The following is a 17,693-nucleotide window of genomic DNA, read 5'->3' as shown; positions in this document are numbered from 1 at the left end:
TTTAGTGGGGTTGTTCCTTTTTTTTCCTGTAAAGTTACTGAAATTCCTTACAGATGCTGAGTATTAGACCTTTGTTAGATCCATAGTTTGCAAATATTTTCTCCCATTCTGTAGGTTATCTATTTACTCAGTTGATAGTTTATTTTGCTGTGAAGAAACCCTTTAGTTTAATTGGATCCCATTTGCCAATTTTTGCTTTTGTTGAAGTTGATTTTGGCATCTTCATCATGAAATCTTTGCCAGTTTCTATGTCCACAATGATATTGCCTAGGTTCTCTTCCAGGGTTTATTATAGTCTTGGATTTTAAATTTAAGTCTTTCATCCATCTTGAGTTGACTTTTGCATATGGTGTACTGTAAGGAAGAGATCCAGTTTTAATATTCTGCATTTGGCTAGCCAGTTATCCCAAAACCATTTATTGAATAGAGAATCTTTTCTTCATTGCTTGTTTTTAATCAGCTTTGTTGAAGTTCAGGTGGTTGTAGGTGTGTAGCCATATTTCTGGGCTTCTGGTCTTTTCCAATGGCCTATGTGTCTGGTTTTGCATCATTACTATGCTGTTTTGGTTACTATAGCCTTGTAGTGTATTTTGACATCAGGTAGCATGATGCCCCTTGCTTTGTTCATTTGCTTAGTACTGCCTTGGCTATTAGAGCTCCTTTTTTTCATATAAATTTTTAAATAGTTATTTTTAGTTCTGCAAAGAAGGCCATTGGTAGTTTGATAGGAATAGCATTGAATTTGCAAATTGTTTTGGGCAATATGACTATTTTAACAATATCAATTCTTTCTATCCATGAGCATGGAATGTTTTTCAATTTGTTTAAGTCATCCTGAATTTCTTTGACCATGTTTTGTAATTCTCATTGTAGAGATCTTTGCTCCCTAGTTAGCTGAATCTTAGGTATTTTATTCTTTTTATGCTAACTGTGAATGGAATTGAGTCCCTAATTTGGTTCTCAGCTTGGCTCATTCATGTACAGGAAACCTAGACATTTTTGTTGTTGATTTTGTATTCTGAGACTTTGCTAAAGTTGTTTCTAAGCTTAAAGAGCTTTAGGACTGAGACGATGGGACATTTTTTAGATATAGAGTTATCTCATCTGCAAATAGAGATAGTTTGACTTCCTGTCTTACTATTTGGATCTCCTTATTTCTTTTGCTTGCCTGATTGCTCTGGCCAAGACTGCCAATATTATGTTGAATAGGAGCAGTGAGAGAGGGCATCCTTGTCTTGCCCATGTTTTCAAGGGGAATGTTTCCAGCCTTTGCCCATTCAGTATGATTTTCACTGTGAATTTGTCAGAAACAGCTCTTAGTACTTAGAAGTATGTTTCTTCAATGCCTAGTTTGTTGAGAGTTTTTAACAAGGTTGTTTAATTTTATCAAAGGCCTTTTCTACATTTATTCATATGATCATATGGTTTTTGTCTTCAGTTCTGTTTACATAATGAATCGTGTTTTTTAATTAGTGGATGTTGAACAAACTCTGCATCCCAGGAATTAAAGCCGCTTATTAATAATGGATTAGCTATTTTTTCTTTTTTCATTCTTTCTTTCTTTTTTCATTCTTTCTTTCTTTTTTTTTTTTTTTTTTTTTAGATGGAGTCTTGCTTTTTTGCCCAGGGTTGGAGTACAGTGACACAATCTCAGCTCACTGCAACCTCTGCCTCCTGGGTGGAATCTGTCTCGTCCAAGGGTTCTTTTGTTTGTTTGTTTTGTTTGTTTTGTAGGTGATTCATTACGGATTCAAATTGAGAACTCATTATTGTTATGGTCAGGGATTTAATTTCTTCCTGGTTCAGCCTTGGGAGGGTGTCCAGGAATTTATACATTTCTTCTAAATATCCAGTTTTCTCAACTCAATTGAAGAGACTACCCTTTTCCCATTGTGTTTGCTTGGCACTCGTGTCAAAGATTAAATGAGCAAATATTTATTGGTCTCTGTTTATGTCTCAATACCATGCTGTTTCAATTACTATAACTTTGTAATAGTTTAAATCAGGAAATGTGATGCCTCCAGCTTTGTTCCTCTCTCTCGGTATTGCTTTGGATATTTGGGATCTTTTGTGATTTTGCATTAATTTTAGGCATCTGTGTTTTTCTTCCATGAAAAATGCTGTTGAAATGATAATAAGGATTGCATTAAACTTGTAGATTGCTTTAGGTAGTTAGGGACATTATCACAATATTAATTTTTCAAATCCATAAACATGGGATATATTTCCATTTACTTCTGTCTTCAATTTTTTTTCACCTATCTTTTGTCATTTTTGGTGTATAGATATTTTGTCTTCTTGGTTAAATATATTCCTAAATATTTTATTCTACATTCATCAACACTACTGGACTATAATGTTCTTTTCTTGTATAGTCCCTGTCTGGTTTTGATATCAAGTTAATCCTGGCCTTGAGAAATCAATTTGGTAGTGTTTTCTCCTCTTTTTTTGTGGATGAGTTTAGGAAGGATTGGTGTTAGTTATTTAAATGCTTGGTAGAATTCACCACTGAATCCATATAGTTTTAGGATTTTCTTTGTTGTGATGTTTCAGATTAATGATTAAATTTCATTCATCATTACTGGCCTATTTGGATTTCCATTTTCTTCATAATTCATTCTTGGTAAGTTGTGCCTTACCAGAAATGTATCTACTTTGCATAGGTTCTTCAATTTGTTGGTGTTCATTTGTTATTTTCACAGTAGTCTTGTGATCCCTTGTATTTTCGTAAGTTCAGTTGTAATGTCTGCTTTTTGATTTACATTTTTATTTTGAAGTCTTCTCTTTTTCTTGCTTAATCTAGCTACAGGTTTGTTAATTTTATGTTTCCAAAAATCAACTCAGTTTTTTTTTATCATGTCTATTGTCAACCTAATCTCTATTTTATTATTTATGTAATAATCATTATCATTTTCTCCCTTCTGCTTCATTTCCTCCCTTCTGCTGACTCTGGGCTCAGTTTATTCTTTATCTAATTTCTGTAAGTGTAAAATTAGCTTGTTTATTTGAGATATTACCTTCTTCTTAATGTAAACATTTATTTCAATAAATTTTTTTTTAGAAATGCTTTTGCGGCATCCTAAATATTTTAAAATACATTTCTATTTCTACAGTTCTCAAGTTTTTTTAATTTTCATTTTGATTTTTTCCTGGATCCATTCATTGTTATGGATTGTATTATTTAACTTCCACATGTTTGCAAGTTTGCTAAAAGATTTCCTGTTACTGTGTTATAACTAAGTGAGTTGAATGGAAAGTGCCACACTCTCAGTTTGAATTATGAGTCCTTTATTGCTGGCGACAGAGAGTCAGCTCACACTCAAAATCTCTCAGCCCTGAGGAAGGGGCTTGATTCCTTTTTATACCTTGCTTTAGAAAGGGGTAGGGGAGCCTAGCTGAAGCAGAATTTACAGAAGCAGAACAAGTAAGTTAGCTAAGGAGGCTGGTAACTAGGAGACAGGAGGTTCCCATGATTGTTGATTACTAAGGAGAGTATACACAAGCAGCTCCCATAATTACTGGTTACTAAGCTGGGGACATTTGGTATTTTCCATAGAATCAATCAAGGGGGTATTCCTAATAGCAAGTGGGCTTATCAAGCAAGATATGGTTGCAATGGTTATACGTTTCTATAGCTCTAAGATCCATCACAGGAACATGACCCAGATATGCACTCAAAGGAGAAAGGGCTGGAGGAGTGAGGCAGAGGTTAAGATGGAGTCTGTCTGACTCTCAGCAAAATGGATCTGTCTGGCTAACCCAGGGTAGGTTAGCATAACTGATTTCTAATTGAATACTACCATGGTCAGAAAACATACTTGAGGTTATTTTAGTCTTTTTAAATCTTTTAAGACTTCTTTCATTGTCCAAAAATACAGACAATCCTAGAGAATGTACTGTGTGCTCTTGAGAATAATATAATCTACTTCCACTGAATGGAGCATTTTGTATGTTTGTTAGGTCCATTTGGCACATAGCATTGTTTAAATTCACTGTTACCCAGTGGATTTTCTGACTGAATGATCGACCCATTGTTGAAAGTGAGGTATTGAAGTCTCCTATTATTATTTTATTCCTGTCAATTTCATACTTCAATTCTTTCAAAATTTGCTTTATATAATTAGCTGAGCTATTCTTTGGTGAATATTTATTTACAATTATTATATGTTCTTGATGAATTGGCCCATTAATGATAATGCAGTTACCTTGTTAATTTATTTTGAGGGATTCTGACATAAAGTATATTTTGTCTAACATAAATATAACCAGTCCTGCTATTTTTTGGTTATAAATTACATGGAATGTCTTTTTCTGCCTTTTCATTTTCAAAGTATATGTGTCTTTAAAGCTAAAATGGGGTTCTTATAGGCAGTATATTGCTAGAAGCTTTTTTGTACTATTGCCATTCTGTTTTTTGGTTTTTTTACTGTTTTGTAGTTCATTGGTTTCTTTCTTCCTGTCTTTATTGATGATTGAATGGTTTATTATAGTGGTATGCTTTGATTTCTTTCTCTGTCTTTTATGTATCCATTAGAAGTTTTTGTTTTGTTTTTGTTTTTGTTTTTGTGGTTATCATGAGGCTTGCATAAAATATCTTATATCATTCTTTTAAAAACGAATAACAACTTCTCTACAGTTTTCTCACTCCTCCCATATATGATGACATTTAATGCCTATATATTGTGTATCCATTAATAATGTATTAAAGGTTTAGTTATTTTTAATATTTTTGTCTTTTGAACTTTAAACCAAATATAAAAGTGATTTACACATCATTACATTATTCAATATTCAAATATGCTGAATTTGACTATATTCTTACCTTTTATGTGAATTATATGCTCTCATATATTTCCTTGTTTTTACTTAGTATCCTTTCGTTTCAACATGAAGAGTTCCATTAATTTTTATAAGGCAGGTTTTATGGTGATTATTTTATTTCCTCTTCATTTCCAAAGGACAGATTTTTGGTTGGCAGTTTTTTTGTTGTTGTTGTTCATTTGTTTTTGTTTTGCTTCTGTTTTTGTTTTCTTTCCAGCACTTTGACTATAGCAGTTCACTCCCTTTGACTTGCAAGGTGTCTGTTGAGAAAGTCTGTTGATGCCCTTATGGAAATTCCTTTGTCATTGACAAGTCTCTCTTCTCTTGCTTTTTTCAAGAATTTCCCTTTGTTTTTGACTTTTACCATTTGGATTATAATGCATCTCAAAGTATTCTTTTTTGGGTGCTTTTAATAGTCCTTTGGGATTTATGAATCTGGACTTCTCAAGATTTGGGAATCTTTCAGCCAGTGTTTCTTTAAATAAGCTTTCTATCTCTTTCTCCCCCTTATTTTAAATATTCCATGGTTTGTATATAGTCATGAGCCACATAATGGCATTTTGGTAAATAGACCACATACATGATGGTGTTCCCAAAAGATTATAACATTGTATTTTTACCATACCTTTTTTAATGCTTGGATATGTTTAGATACACAAATATTTATCATTTTGTTACAATTATCTACAGTATTAAGCACAGTACATGTTGTATTGGTTTGCAGACTAGGAGCAAAATGCTATTCTATAAAGCCCAGATATACAGTAGGCTATAATTATAGGTTTATGTGATTATATTCTATGATATTTGTATGACATAATCACCTAACAATGCATTTCTCAGAACATAACCCCATTGAGTGACAGATACTTTATTTACAATTTAATGGTGTCTCGTAAGTCTCTCATGCTTTCTTCACTCTTCTTCATTCTTTTTTTTTTTTTTTTTTTTTTTGTCAATCAGTTTGAGCTTATGAGGTTGCTCAGGTTAGCCTTGAACTGATGACCTCGCCTTCGCGAGTGCCATGACCTCCGGCGGGAGCCACTTTGGACCCCTCTTCTTCATTCTTATTTTGGTCCTTCTAATTAGCTAATTTCAAATGACCTGTATTTAATGTTGCTATTTCTTCTGCATCATCAAGTTTTCTATTGAAGTTCTCTATTGAATTTTTCACTTCTGTTATTGTATTCTCAACTTTGGGATTTTTGTTTGGTGCTTTTTATGCTATTTGCCTATTAAGGATTAAGGTTCATTTTCTTTTTTCTCATTCATCGTCTTCTAAATTTTCTTGAGCTTTCTATATTTGCTTGCATTGTCCTTCAAAATGATAATTTTGAGGGTTTTTTTTTCTAGGCTATTTTTGTATCTTATTTTCCTTGAGATCAGTTACTAAAACTTTGTTCATTTTCTTTAGTGGTGTCAGATTTAACTGATTTTATTATTATCCATGTATCCTTGTGTTAGTGTCTTTCATTTGAAGAAACAAACACCTCACCCAGTCTTTGCAGACTGCTTTTGGCAGATAAAGACCTTCTCCTGTTGGGTTTTAGGGTGATAGAATTGTCTCTGGGATTGCACTTGGTTAGGGTTGGAGCCAGTTTATGTGACTACTGAGTCCTCAGTGTGGTCAGTAGTCGACAGGCCTGTTACCAGGGCTCAAGTGAGTGTGGATCTTGTAGGTTTCTGGGTAAACTAAACTGCCTCCAGGGCTTTGGAAAGTAGAGCTGGTGCTAGGATGAAGAGCACAGATAGATTTTTATGCACAGACAGATTTGATTCCCATGGGTCCCAGGGAAGGTTCCTTCTGGGTTCCTGGGTGGGCTCCTGGCCAGGAATTCCTCGCTTCATTCTGTGACTGAGTGGGGCTCTAATTGGCTTAAATGGCTGCTTCAGGGTTTCACAGACAAAATGAGGACTTTAGGTCTGCTTCTGCAAGCGTGAGTGGTTATATCCTACGCTGGTCTCTGGGCAAGCAACTCTGATCTCAGAACACAGCTGACAAGGGCTGAGACTGAGCTATAAGGCCATGTCAAGATCTGCAGGGGAACTAAGTTTAGCTGGATTGACCACAGGGGTACAGATGGGTGTGCCTCCCTCTGAGTCATGGGTGGAAAGGACTGCTTTCAGACCATCGCTGAGAGGAGCTGAAACTGAATTATAGTGTTGTTTCAGGATCTGCTCTAATACTGAGGCTGTTAGTTCTGCACTGAGAAACAAGACATACATGTTGAAATTATTGATCACATACCAAAATATAAAAGAAAAAGACATTAAGGGAATTACCCAAAACAAAATTTAAGATGAGGAGGAAAAGCTCTGTTTTTATGATAAAGAAGCAAAAATAATTGGTACACTTTTATTTCCTTAAACTAAATCATTTAGATTTTCTTGTTTGGCACAATAGATGAAAAAGTTTTATATAGCAAGTGCCCAATATGCTTAGGTTTGACTTTTGAGTATATTTATGTATTTTCTTTTTACTTGTTCGTATTTCTCTTCTTAACAGAGTGGAAAGCTTTGCTTTTCCCTACAGAGAATTCATGGACAACTGCCTAGTTGGTGGCCCACTTTAGTCCTTACCCATCTGAATTTAAAATGCTATCATGAGATTCCTTCTAAATTACCAAAACCTGACAGGCTATTTTCTCTCTGCACTTCTACTTGCCACTTATTTTCTACTTTGATGCTTGCAATACCAATTTAAACTTTCTCTTCTCTCTATACCTCATATCAAAGGTTAATCTGCCAAGACAAATTGTAACACTGTTTTTAAGCTTAATTTTTAAGATAATCACTGGAATTTGGCTTAATATTAAAGTTTGAAAGAAAATAACTATTTGATGTTTAATCATCTAAGAATTGTTACTGATAATGTGCCTCACACAAAAAATGTTAGTGTAAGGAAAGAGATAATTTTAAGTCATATTTATTTCGATATGAAAAAAGAAAATATTTACCAGAGGCAACAGTTTGGAAGAGACCAATGCCCAAATTTATTTGGATGTGAATTGAGCATTTTGTAATAACAGTACCAAGATCACAGTGTAATTGAGAAGTATTTCACAGAAATCAGTATTTTCATTTTAAGCCACTTCAGTTACATGGTCAATTGACAAAATATTACATTTGTATTACATGTACAGAAAGATATACTTTAAAGTAATAGTAACTCAAAAGTATTTGATTTTATTTTCATTCATTTTCATTGAAATACTAAAAGTAGAATTAAAAGTATAAAGGAAAATGAAATAGCATATCAAAAAAAGATATATAGAGGTTATAATTTGTTTTAAACCCTATAATTATCAGTAAGTGTTTCTTCAAGCAAATTTTAATCTTTCACAATTGAACTTAAACCCATTTATCTTATTTTTCAACTAAATTGGCTTAAGAGTAGGGTTAGATATTTTCCCATAGACTATGATATTTGATTATATTCTAATCCAAATCCTAGGTTACATTTAATGTTTTCTCTCTTTTTAAATCTTGCCTCAGGCATTTCTAGGTGATGTTTGGCTTTTGAAAAAGTTTAGGAAAATGGAAGATGTGGTGAAATATCTCCTCACTTAATATGTCAAAATTGGTATTTTCTATTTAACTCACTGTAAAAACAATGTCGCTGATAAGGGCCACAGTTAATTGCAGTTGTTTCTGGTATCATGCAGATCATGCTCTATTACTTTGTTTTATTGCTAACTTTTGGATAAAAATAATCTATACAGGCTGTTTTCATTTCTTTATCAATTCAATGCTAAACTTTTCAGATCTACCATTTACATTACTACTTCACTAAAATTACTCTCACATCATCTAGCTCATCAAATACAATTTCCTACTTTTAGTTATATATTCACAGATTTTCTTAAATAATGCAGTCTTCATTAGATAAATTCTTTAAATTATCTCTACCTTTAGCTCTGTTTTGTTTCATCTTTTTCAAATGTCTGGTAGCTCTTTGTAATTGTCATGATCTACATCATAAAAATTGACAACTTTTAAAGTTCATTTCTCAGTTCTATTCATTTTTAATTACAACGTCTGCATGGATTAACCTAACCAATCATACAGCTTGAATTTCTATTTTAATGTAGATGATGCAAATATGTTCATAAGTGAGCTAATCTGCCCACCAAACCAGTTCCCACATTAACAATTTATCATCTTAATTTTTAATATTTTTGTGTTATATTTATTTATGAAATATGATCTCTGTCTCTTTCTCCACCTCATCTCATTGAAATATCTATTTAAGATTTATTTCAAATATTTTCTTTTTCATGAAACTCTATCTGATTCTTCAGTATGGATATGATGATTATTTCTTCTGTACACATTCTATTTTATTTATGGTATTTATTCTACATGTTTTTTGCAGCTATCTATCTGCTTGTTTAATTAGGGCTATTAAAGCATAATTTTCTTGAAAGTAACCATGGTATTTTATTAATTTCTCTACAGTATCTACAATATAGTCTCTTCAACATACTGAGTGAATGAACCAATTCTGATGTTCCAATTTCTGCACTATATTAGGGGGAAGATATCAGAAAGATTGGTTTCATAACAATCTATAACACAGTTGGGAAGAAAGAAGTTAGACAACAGAAGTGATCTACTTTTGAGATAATTGTAGAAGAAGGCAGAGAAGTAGATTAAACTGAGTTGAGAAGTGACTTGTTTTTCCAGTCACTGGAGAGTTTGCCTACAGTTCATCCAGACCAAGAAAAAGATCATAGTGAAGGTAGAAAGATGTATATATATCCAAGAGAGTAAGCTGGCAAGAATTTGATTTCTGTGATGTGATAGAATCCTTTGAAACAGAGGTTTCCTACATAAAACTTCCTTACTATTAATTGATTCATTGATTATATTCCCCGGTTTGAGTATTAATTGATTATATTTCCTGGTTTGCTTTGCAAAAAATCTACATTTTCACTATTGTCCTTACATAATTATTGTTACCCACTCTTTTAACTCTCAAATGTATATCAGTGTGACTGATATATGAATTTTTTGACCATCTTAACTGGACTATGCAAAGCTGTGTGGTTTATCTTATTTATATCTCTATGGTTGGCAATCTGTGACCTTATAAGTTCACACATCACATTTCTTGCAGAAAGATTTATGCTAAACCTAACATAACTGGCCCACTAAATATGAATTAATGGAGTGTAAGAATGACTGTTTTTTCCTCCTGTGCCTACCAATGTCTTCTTAAAGGTTTATTTAATTGGACCAAAATTCAAGAAAGCTAATATCAGAGACAGAGGACCACTATTAAGTAACACATCTAATGCTTTCTTAGGTGATTTTGTTTTCCGGGGAATTGAAGAGAGTTTTGTAGAGAAATAATTCGAGTGCCTAAGTGAAAGCAGGTATGCCATTTGACTCAGTTCATTTTAGGGAAAAAAAAATGCTCAAAATATTCATGCTTTTTACAAAGAAGTCAAATCTAACATCCCCCGCCAAACTAACCCACTCCCAAGAGCATCTCATTTGAAATATAATATCCACAAGTTACACAAATACCTGTCAGATGCTTTTATTATTTAATTTTTTTGGATACTGATGATTCAATTCATTGAATGGAAATTGCCATGAAAAGTCAGGATTAAGTGAAAGAAGCATAGGGTTGGAGGGATTCTACTATATTATTTCTTTCTTTGAATTGCTTTCAATATATCAAAAGGTGAAAATTAAAAAAAAAAAAGCTATCTATTCCTTCCATTTTCAACCCTCTATCATCAAACAATTTTCTAACAAGGAAAAAAGGCAGTAGCTTTTTCCCTTATACTTACCCACCATCGCTTTTTAAAATCTCATTAAAAAAAATACGTAACTTTCTTGAGTGTACAAAATTAAAATTACCCTGCTGCTAAATTCATTAACCTCTCCAACAGGACTCTCTTAAGCTGACATTCATAATGCCCATTAGGTTTACATGTTGTAAAGGGGATAAATGAAGAGAAGAACAGAGAAATGATAGAAGCACAAGAGAAAATTTGGCATATGCATTACAATCTCCAGCACTGGGATTTCCTAGAGAATAAACACACCATCAGTCATGTCAGTAAATTCACACTACACTAATCCCCAGCTAAAGAATGGCAATCAAATGAGGGGAAGAGGAGTATGTAGAGCATAACATCAGATGCATCAGAGAGAAAGCTTAGCAGAAGGGCTAACTTAAAGCATGCACCAGAATAAATAGCCAGGATTGTAATTGCCAACTCTAAAATGAAGTCTGGCTACTCGAAGTTTATCAGTGCTTGAAATGAACCATACAGTGTAAAATGTTTCCCAATGTTGGTCCTGGAGATAACATATAATTCAAAAACTGAAGGGCTGCAGCAAAGCAATAAGGGTAATCAGATCAGGGATCTAATCAAAAATTCCTTGGAACTTTTTGTAAAAATGTTATATTTTACTTTCAGGGATACATGAACAGGTTGCTGTATCGGTGAATTGTGTGTCGTGGAGGTTTGGTGTACAGATTATTTCATTCCACAAGTAATAAGCATGGTACACAGTAGGTAGTTTTTGTAGTTGTTGTTTTGTTTTTATCTTCACTACTTTCCCACTCTTCACTCTCAAGAAGATCCTGGTGTCTATTGTAATTTTCTTTAGGTCTATGTGTACTCAGTGTTTGAAGTGGGAACATGTGGTATTGTAGTATTTGATTTTCTACTCCTATGATAGTTTGCTTAGGATAATAACCTCCAGTTCCAGCCATGTTCCTGCAAAAAACATGACTTTATTCTTTTTTATGACTCTGTAGTATTTCATGGTATATATGTACCACATTTTTGTTATCCAGTCTATCACTGATAAACATCTAGTTTGATTCCATGTCATTGCTATTGTTAACAGTGCTGGCTGTGGTAAATATACACATACATTGTGTCTTTATGGTAGAATTATTTTTATTCTTTTGGGTATATACCCAATTATGGGATTCCTGTGTTGAATGGTAGTTCTATTTTAAGTTCTTTTAGAAACTGCCAAATGGCTTTCCACAGTGGCTAAACTAATTTAAATTCCCACCAGCAGTGTATGAGTATTCCTTTTTTTTCCTGACAAGCTTGCTGGCATCTGTTATTTTTTGATGTTTTAAGAATAGTCATTCTGACTACTGTGAGATGGTGTCACATTATGGCTTTGATTTATATTTCTTTAAAAATTAGTGGTGGTTAGCAGTTTTTCATATGCTTGTTGTAATTTTTATGTCTTCTTTTGAGAACTGTCTGTTTGTATCCTTTGTCCACTTTTTAATGGGTTGGTTTTTGCTTCTTAATTTGTTTAAGTTTTATATAGATATAGAGTCTGGAAATTAGAACTTTGTTAGATCCACAGTTTGCAAATATTTTCTCCCATTCTGTGACTTGTTAGTTTGCTCTGTTGATAATTTTTTTGTTTGGTGCAGAAGCTCTTTAGTGTAATTAGATTTTGTCAATTTTTGTCAATTTTTGTTTTTGTTGCAATTCTTGGGGTCTTTGTCATGAAATCTTTGCCAGGACATATATCCAGAATGGTATTGGCTAGGTCTTTGTCTAGGGATTTTAGAATTCTAGGTCTTATATTTAAGTTTTTAATCCATCATGAGTTGATTTTTATATATGGTATAAGGAAAGGGTCCAGGTTCAATCTCTGGCATATGGCTAGGCAGTAATCCTAGCACCACTTATTGAATAGGGTGTCCTTTCCCCATTGCTTTATTATTGTTGACCTTGTTGAAGATCAGATAGTTGTAGGTGTGTGGTCTTTTTTCTGGTTCTCTTGTCTTTTACATTGGTCTATATGTCTGTTTTTGTACCAGTATCATGCTATTTTTGTTGATATACCCTTACTGTATAATTTGAAGTCAGGTAATGCTATGCTTCCAGCTTTTTTCTTTTTGCTTAGGATTGCTTTGTCTACTTAGGCTCTTTTTGGTTCCACATAAATTTTAGAATAGTGTTTTTTTTTAATTTTGTGAAGAATGTCATTGGTAGCTTATTAGAAATAGCATTGAATATGTAAATAGCTTTGGGAATTATATCTGTTATAACAATATTGATTATTCCTATCCATAAGCATGGATTTTTTTTTCCATTTGTTTGTGCCGTCTCTAATTTCTTTCAGTAGTATTTTGTAATTCTCTTTATAGAGAACTCTCACCTCCCTGGTTAGTTGCATCCTAGGGCAACTATTGTGAATGAGATTGAGTTAATGATTTGTCAATCATTTTGCATGTTGCTGGTATATAGAAACACTACTAATTTTTGCCTGTTGTTTTTGTATTGTGAAACTTTGCTGAAGTTGTTTGTTGGATCAAGAAGGTTTTGAAAGAAAGCTACAGGTTTTCTGGACATAGAATCATGTTGTCTGCAAACAGATAGTTTGACTTCTTCTCTTCCTATTTGGATGACTTTTATGTCCTTTTCTTGCCTTATTTCTCTGGATAGGACTTCTAGTACTATGCTGAATAGGAGTAGTAGGAGTAGGCATCCTTGCCTTCTTCTGGTTTCAAGGGAAATGCTTCTAATATTTGCCCATTGAATCTGATGTTGACTGTGGATTTGTTATAGATGGCACTTACTGTTTTGAGTTAAGGTGCTTCAGTGTTCAGTTTATTGAGGGTTAACGTGAAAGGATATTGAATTTTGTCAAAAGCTTTTTCTGTATTTGTTGAGGTAATCGTGGCTTTTGTTTTTACTTCTGTTTATGTAATGAATCACGTATATTGATTTGCATATATCAAACCAGCCTTGCATTTCAGGATAAAGCCTACTTCATTGTGGTGGATTTTCTTTTTGATGTATTGCTGGATTCAGCTTGCTAATAATTGTTGAGGATTTTTGCATCGATGTTTGTTAGAGAAGTTGGCCTGAGGATTTCCTTTTTTGCTGTGTCTCTGCCAGGTTTTAGTGTCAGGATAATGCTGGCCTCATCAAATGAATGAAGGAGGAGTCAGTCATCCTCAATTTTTTAAAAACAGTTTTAATAAGAATGTTACCAGCTTTTCTTTATTGATACCAGTTTATCTGGTAAACTTAGGCTGCTGTGAATCTATCTTGTCATGGGCTTTTTCTGGTTGGAATGCTTGTTATCACTGCTTCCATTTTGGAAGTCATTATTGGTCTATTCAGCAATTCAGTATCTTCCTGGTTCAATCTTGGGAGACTATATATTTCCAGGAATTTATCCATTCCTTGTAGGTTTTTAGTCTGTGTGCGTAGAGGCTTAATAATTGTCACTGTGTTTTGTATTTCTGTGGGCTCAAGGGTAATGTCTCCTTTGTCATTTTTCACTGTGTTTATTTAGATCTTCTCTTTTTTTCTTTATTAGTCTAGGCAGCGGTCTGGCAATCTAATTTATTCTTTCACAAAACCAGGTCCCAAATTCCTTATTCTTTTGCATGGTTATTCATGTCTAAATTTCATTCAGTTCAGCTCTAATTTTGATCATATCTTGTCGTCTGCTAGTTTTAGGGTTGCTTTGCTCTTGTTTTTTTTAGTTTTTCTAGGTGTGATATTAGGTTGTCATGTAAAATCTTTCTGACTTTTTGATGTGGGTCTTTAGTGTGATAAACTTCCATCTTAACATTGCTTTATCTGTGTTTCAGAGATACTGGTATGCATTATCATTGTTTTCATTAGTTTAAAATAATTTCTTAATTCATGGCTTAATTTGATTATTTCCCCAAAAGTCATTCAGAGCAGGTTAATTTCCATGTAATTGTACGGATTTGAGTAATTATTCTCAGTATTGATTTCTATTTTTATTGTGCTATGTGGTTGGTGATTGGTATAATTTCTATTTTATTTTATTTTTTTAATCTGCTGTGGATTATGTCCAATTTTGTGATAAATTTTTTAGTGTGTGCCAAGTGTAGGTGAGAATGCATTATCTGTGGCTTTTGAGTGGAGAGTTCTGTGGATGTTAGGTTTATATGGTCAAACATCTTTTTGAGTTCCCAAATATCTTTATTAGATTTATGCCTCAATGACCAGTCTAATTTCAGTGGGTTGTTGAAGTCTTCCACTATTGTCATATGGCAATTTAATTCTCTTTCAGGTCTCTAATAACTTGTTTTATAAATCTGCATAATCCTGTGTTGGGTGCATATATGCTTAGGATAGTAAAGTCTTATTGTATTGAACCCTTTACCATTATGTAATGCTCTTCTTTGTCATTTTTGAACATTGTTGGTTCAAGTCTGTTTTGTCTGAAATTAGAATTGCATGTCCTACTTTTTTCTTTTATTTTTTTCCATTTGCTTGGTAGATTTTTCTCCATCCCTTTTATTTGTGCCTATGAGGATTATTGCATGTGAGATGGGTCTCTTGATGACAGTATGCCATTGGGTCTTGCTTCTTTATACAGCATGCCATTCTGTGCCTTTTAATTAGGGCATTTAGCCCATTTACATACAAGATAAATATTTATATATGCATATTTGATCCTGTCATTATGTTGTTAGTTGTTTTGCCTACTTGATAGTGTAGTTGCTTTATAGTGTCAACAGTCTATGTTTTAAAGTGTGTTTTTTGGTGGCTCGTAGTGGTCTTTCATTTCCATATTCAGTGTTTCTTTAACGATTTCTTGTAAGACAAGTCTGATGGGAACTAATTCCATCATAATTCCATGAGCATTTGCTTGTCTAAACAGAATCTTATTTCTCCTTCACTTCCATAGCTTACTTTGGCTGGATATGAAATTTTTGATTGGAGTTTCTTTTCTTCACAAATGCTAAATATAGGCCCCCAGTGTTTTCTGGCTGGTAGGATCTCTGCAGAAAGTTCTGCTGTTGGCCTGATGATGTTTCCTTTGTAGGTTACCTGCCCTTTCTCACTAGATGTCTTTAATGTTTTTTTCTTGAAGAATTTGATGATTATGTGTTTTGTGGATAGTCATCTCATTTGGTATCTTGCAGAGTTTCTCTGCAGTCCTTGAATTTGAATGTTGGTCTCCATAGAAAGGTTAAGGAAATTTTTGTGGACAATATCCTCAAATTTGTTTGTCAATTTGCTTTATTTCTTTCAGGGATCCCAGTGAGTAATAAATTTGTTCTCTTTACATAATCCCACATTTTTCAGAGGTTTTATTCATTGTTTTTCATTCTCTTTTCTTTATTTTTATCTGACTGAGTTAACTTGGAGAAACAGTATTAGAGATCTAAGATTTCTTCCTGATGTTGTGGACCTATTCTGCTGTTAATACTTGTGATTGTATTATGAAATTATTGGAGTAAGTTTTTCAGCTCTATCAGATCAGTTTGGTTCTTTCTTAAAATGGCCATTTTGTCTTTCATCTCATGTTTGATTTTATTGTATTCCTTGGATTGGGTTTAAACTTACTCTCGAATCTCAAATGATCTTCAGTCCTATCCATATTATAAATTTAATGTCTGTAATTTCAGCTATCTTAAGACACACCTTTGGGGAACTAATGTGGTCATTTGGAGGTAAGAAACTCTCTGGCTTTTTAAGTTGCCAGAGTTCTTGTTTTGGTACTTTCTCATCTGCGTGAGCTGATGTTTCCTTAATCTTTAAAGTTGCTATTCTTTGGATGGAATGCTTTGTTTTTATCTTCTTTGATGCCCTTGGAGTTTTGATTGTAGCATAAAGTGGGTCGAGTCAAATGGCTTCATTTTTGTAAGGAATCACATGGTCAAGGCTCAGCTCAGCACTCTCATGCTGTAAGCTTTAAATTTGGTTGTTGATACCATGCCATCCAACTTTTTTCTCTGGCCCCTGGAGATTAGGAAACTGCTGCACTGGATGGGCCAAGCTGTTCTCAGTCTACTGGTTACAATAATCTGATTGAGGTTGTCAGTCAAGGCAATTCATCAGGGTGGTGGCAGCTGGGTCTGTGCTACCTTGAGCATGCCAGCAGCCATGGGGCACTGGTGTGAGTGTGCAAGCATCCATGCACCCTTGGCACTGTTAATTGTATTTGCTCAAATGTCTTTTGCCCTTACAGCTTATGCAGAACATTGGCTTGTGGAGATAAGTGAATAAAATGAATAAATAAAATATTATCTAGATGCACTTAAACCATAATACATAAGCTTAAATAACTCTTTGACAGAATAGGTGAGGTGTTTGGATGTCTTCAACTTCACCCCTATTCCCAACATACACACTATCCCAATACCCTGCCTATTTCATTTCAGTCACCACTTAAAGACAGGATAGTTGTACACTCCTCTTCCTTTTCTCATCACTCAACTCTTTACTCAGAAAGTGACTGAGAGGGTGTTGAAATTTGTACTAATTCTGGAATTGTGAATATTGGGAATAAACTTACCAAAATGTATGGTAAATGGTTTCAAGAGTGATATTTTGCTAGAATTTGGGATTGACATATACCTGATAGCTGGTGCCTTTTCTGGACCTATTATGACATATTTTGTGTGCCACTAGTTGTTAAGGAAATATATCTATTTAAAAATCATCAAGAATCCTTAAATGCTAAGCATCTTTTAGTCCTAATATCTTATGCCTTTCCTAGCACCAGAGAAAAGAGATAACAAAAAAAAACCTCAAAAATTTTCTTCTCAGACATTGTATTAGTCAGGCTTCTCTATTCTATCCTCACTGGCAGTTGATTAGATGGTGCCTGCCCAGATTAAGAGTGTGTCTGCCTTCCCCAGCCCACTGACTGAAATGGTAATCTCCTTTGACAACACCCTCACAGATACACCCAGGATAACTATTGTGCATCCTTCAATTCAATCAAGTTGACACTCAGCATTAACCATCACAAGTCCACCTCTTGTCAACTCGAAGCTATATACATCTCTTGAGATCAAACATAATCTTCAAATAAAGACAATAGTAAGGCCATAATTATACCTAGCATAATACAAATATCCTTCTTCCAAC

The sequence above is a fragment of the Callithrix jacchus genome, chromosome 3 (genome assembly GCF_049354715.1).
Source record: "Callithrix jacchus isolate 240 chromosome 3, calJac240_pri, whole genome shotgun sequence".
In the NCBI taxonomy this organism is placed as follows: Eukaryota; Metazoa; Chordata; class Mammalia; order Primates; family Cebidae; genus Callithrix; species Callithrix jacchus.
This window is presented reverse-complemented; position numbering follows the sequence as displayed.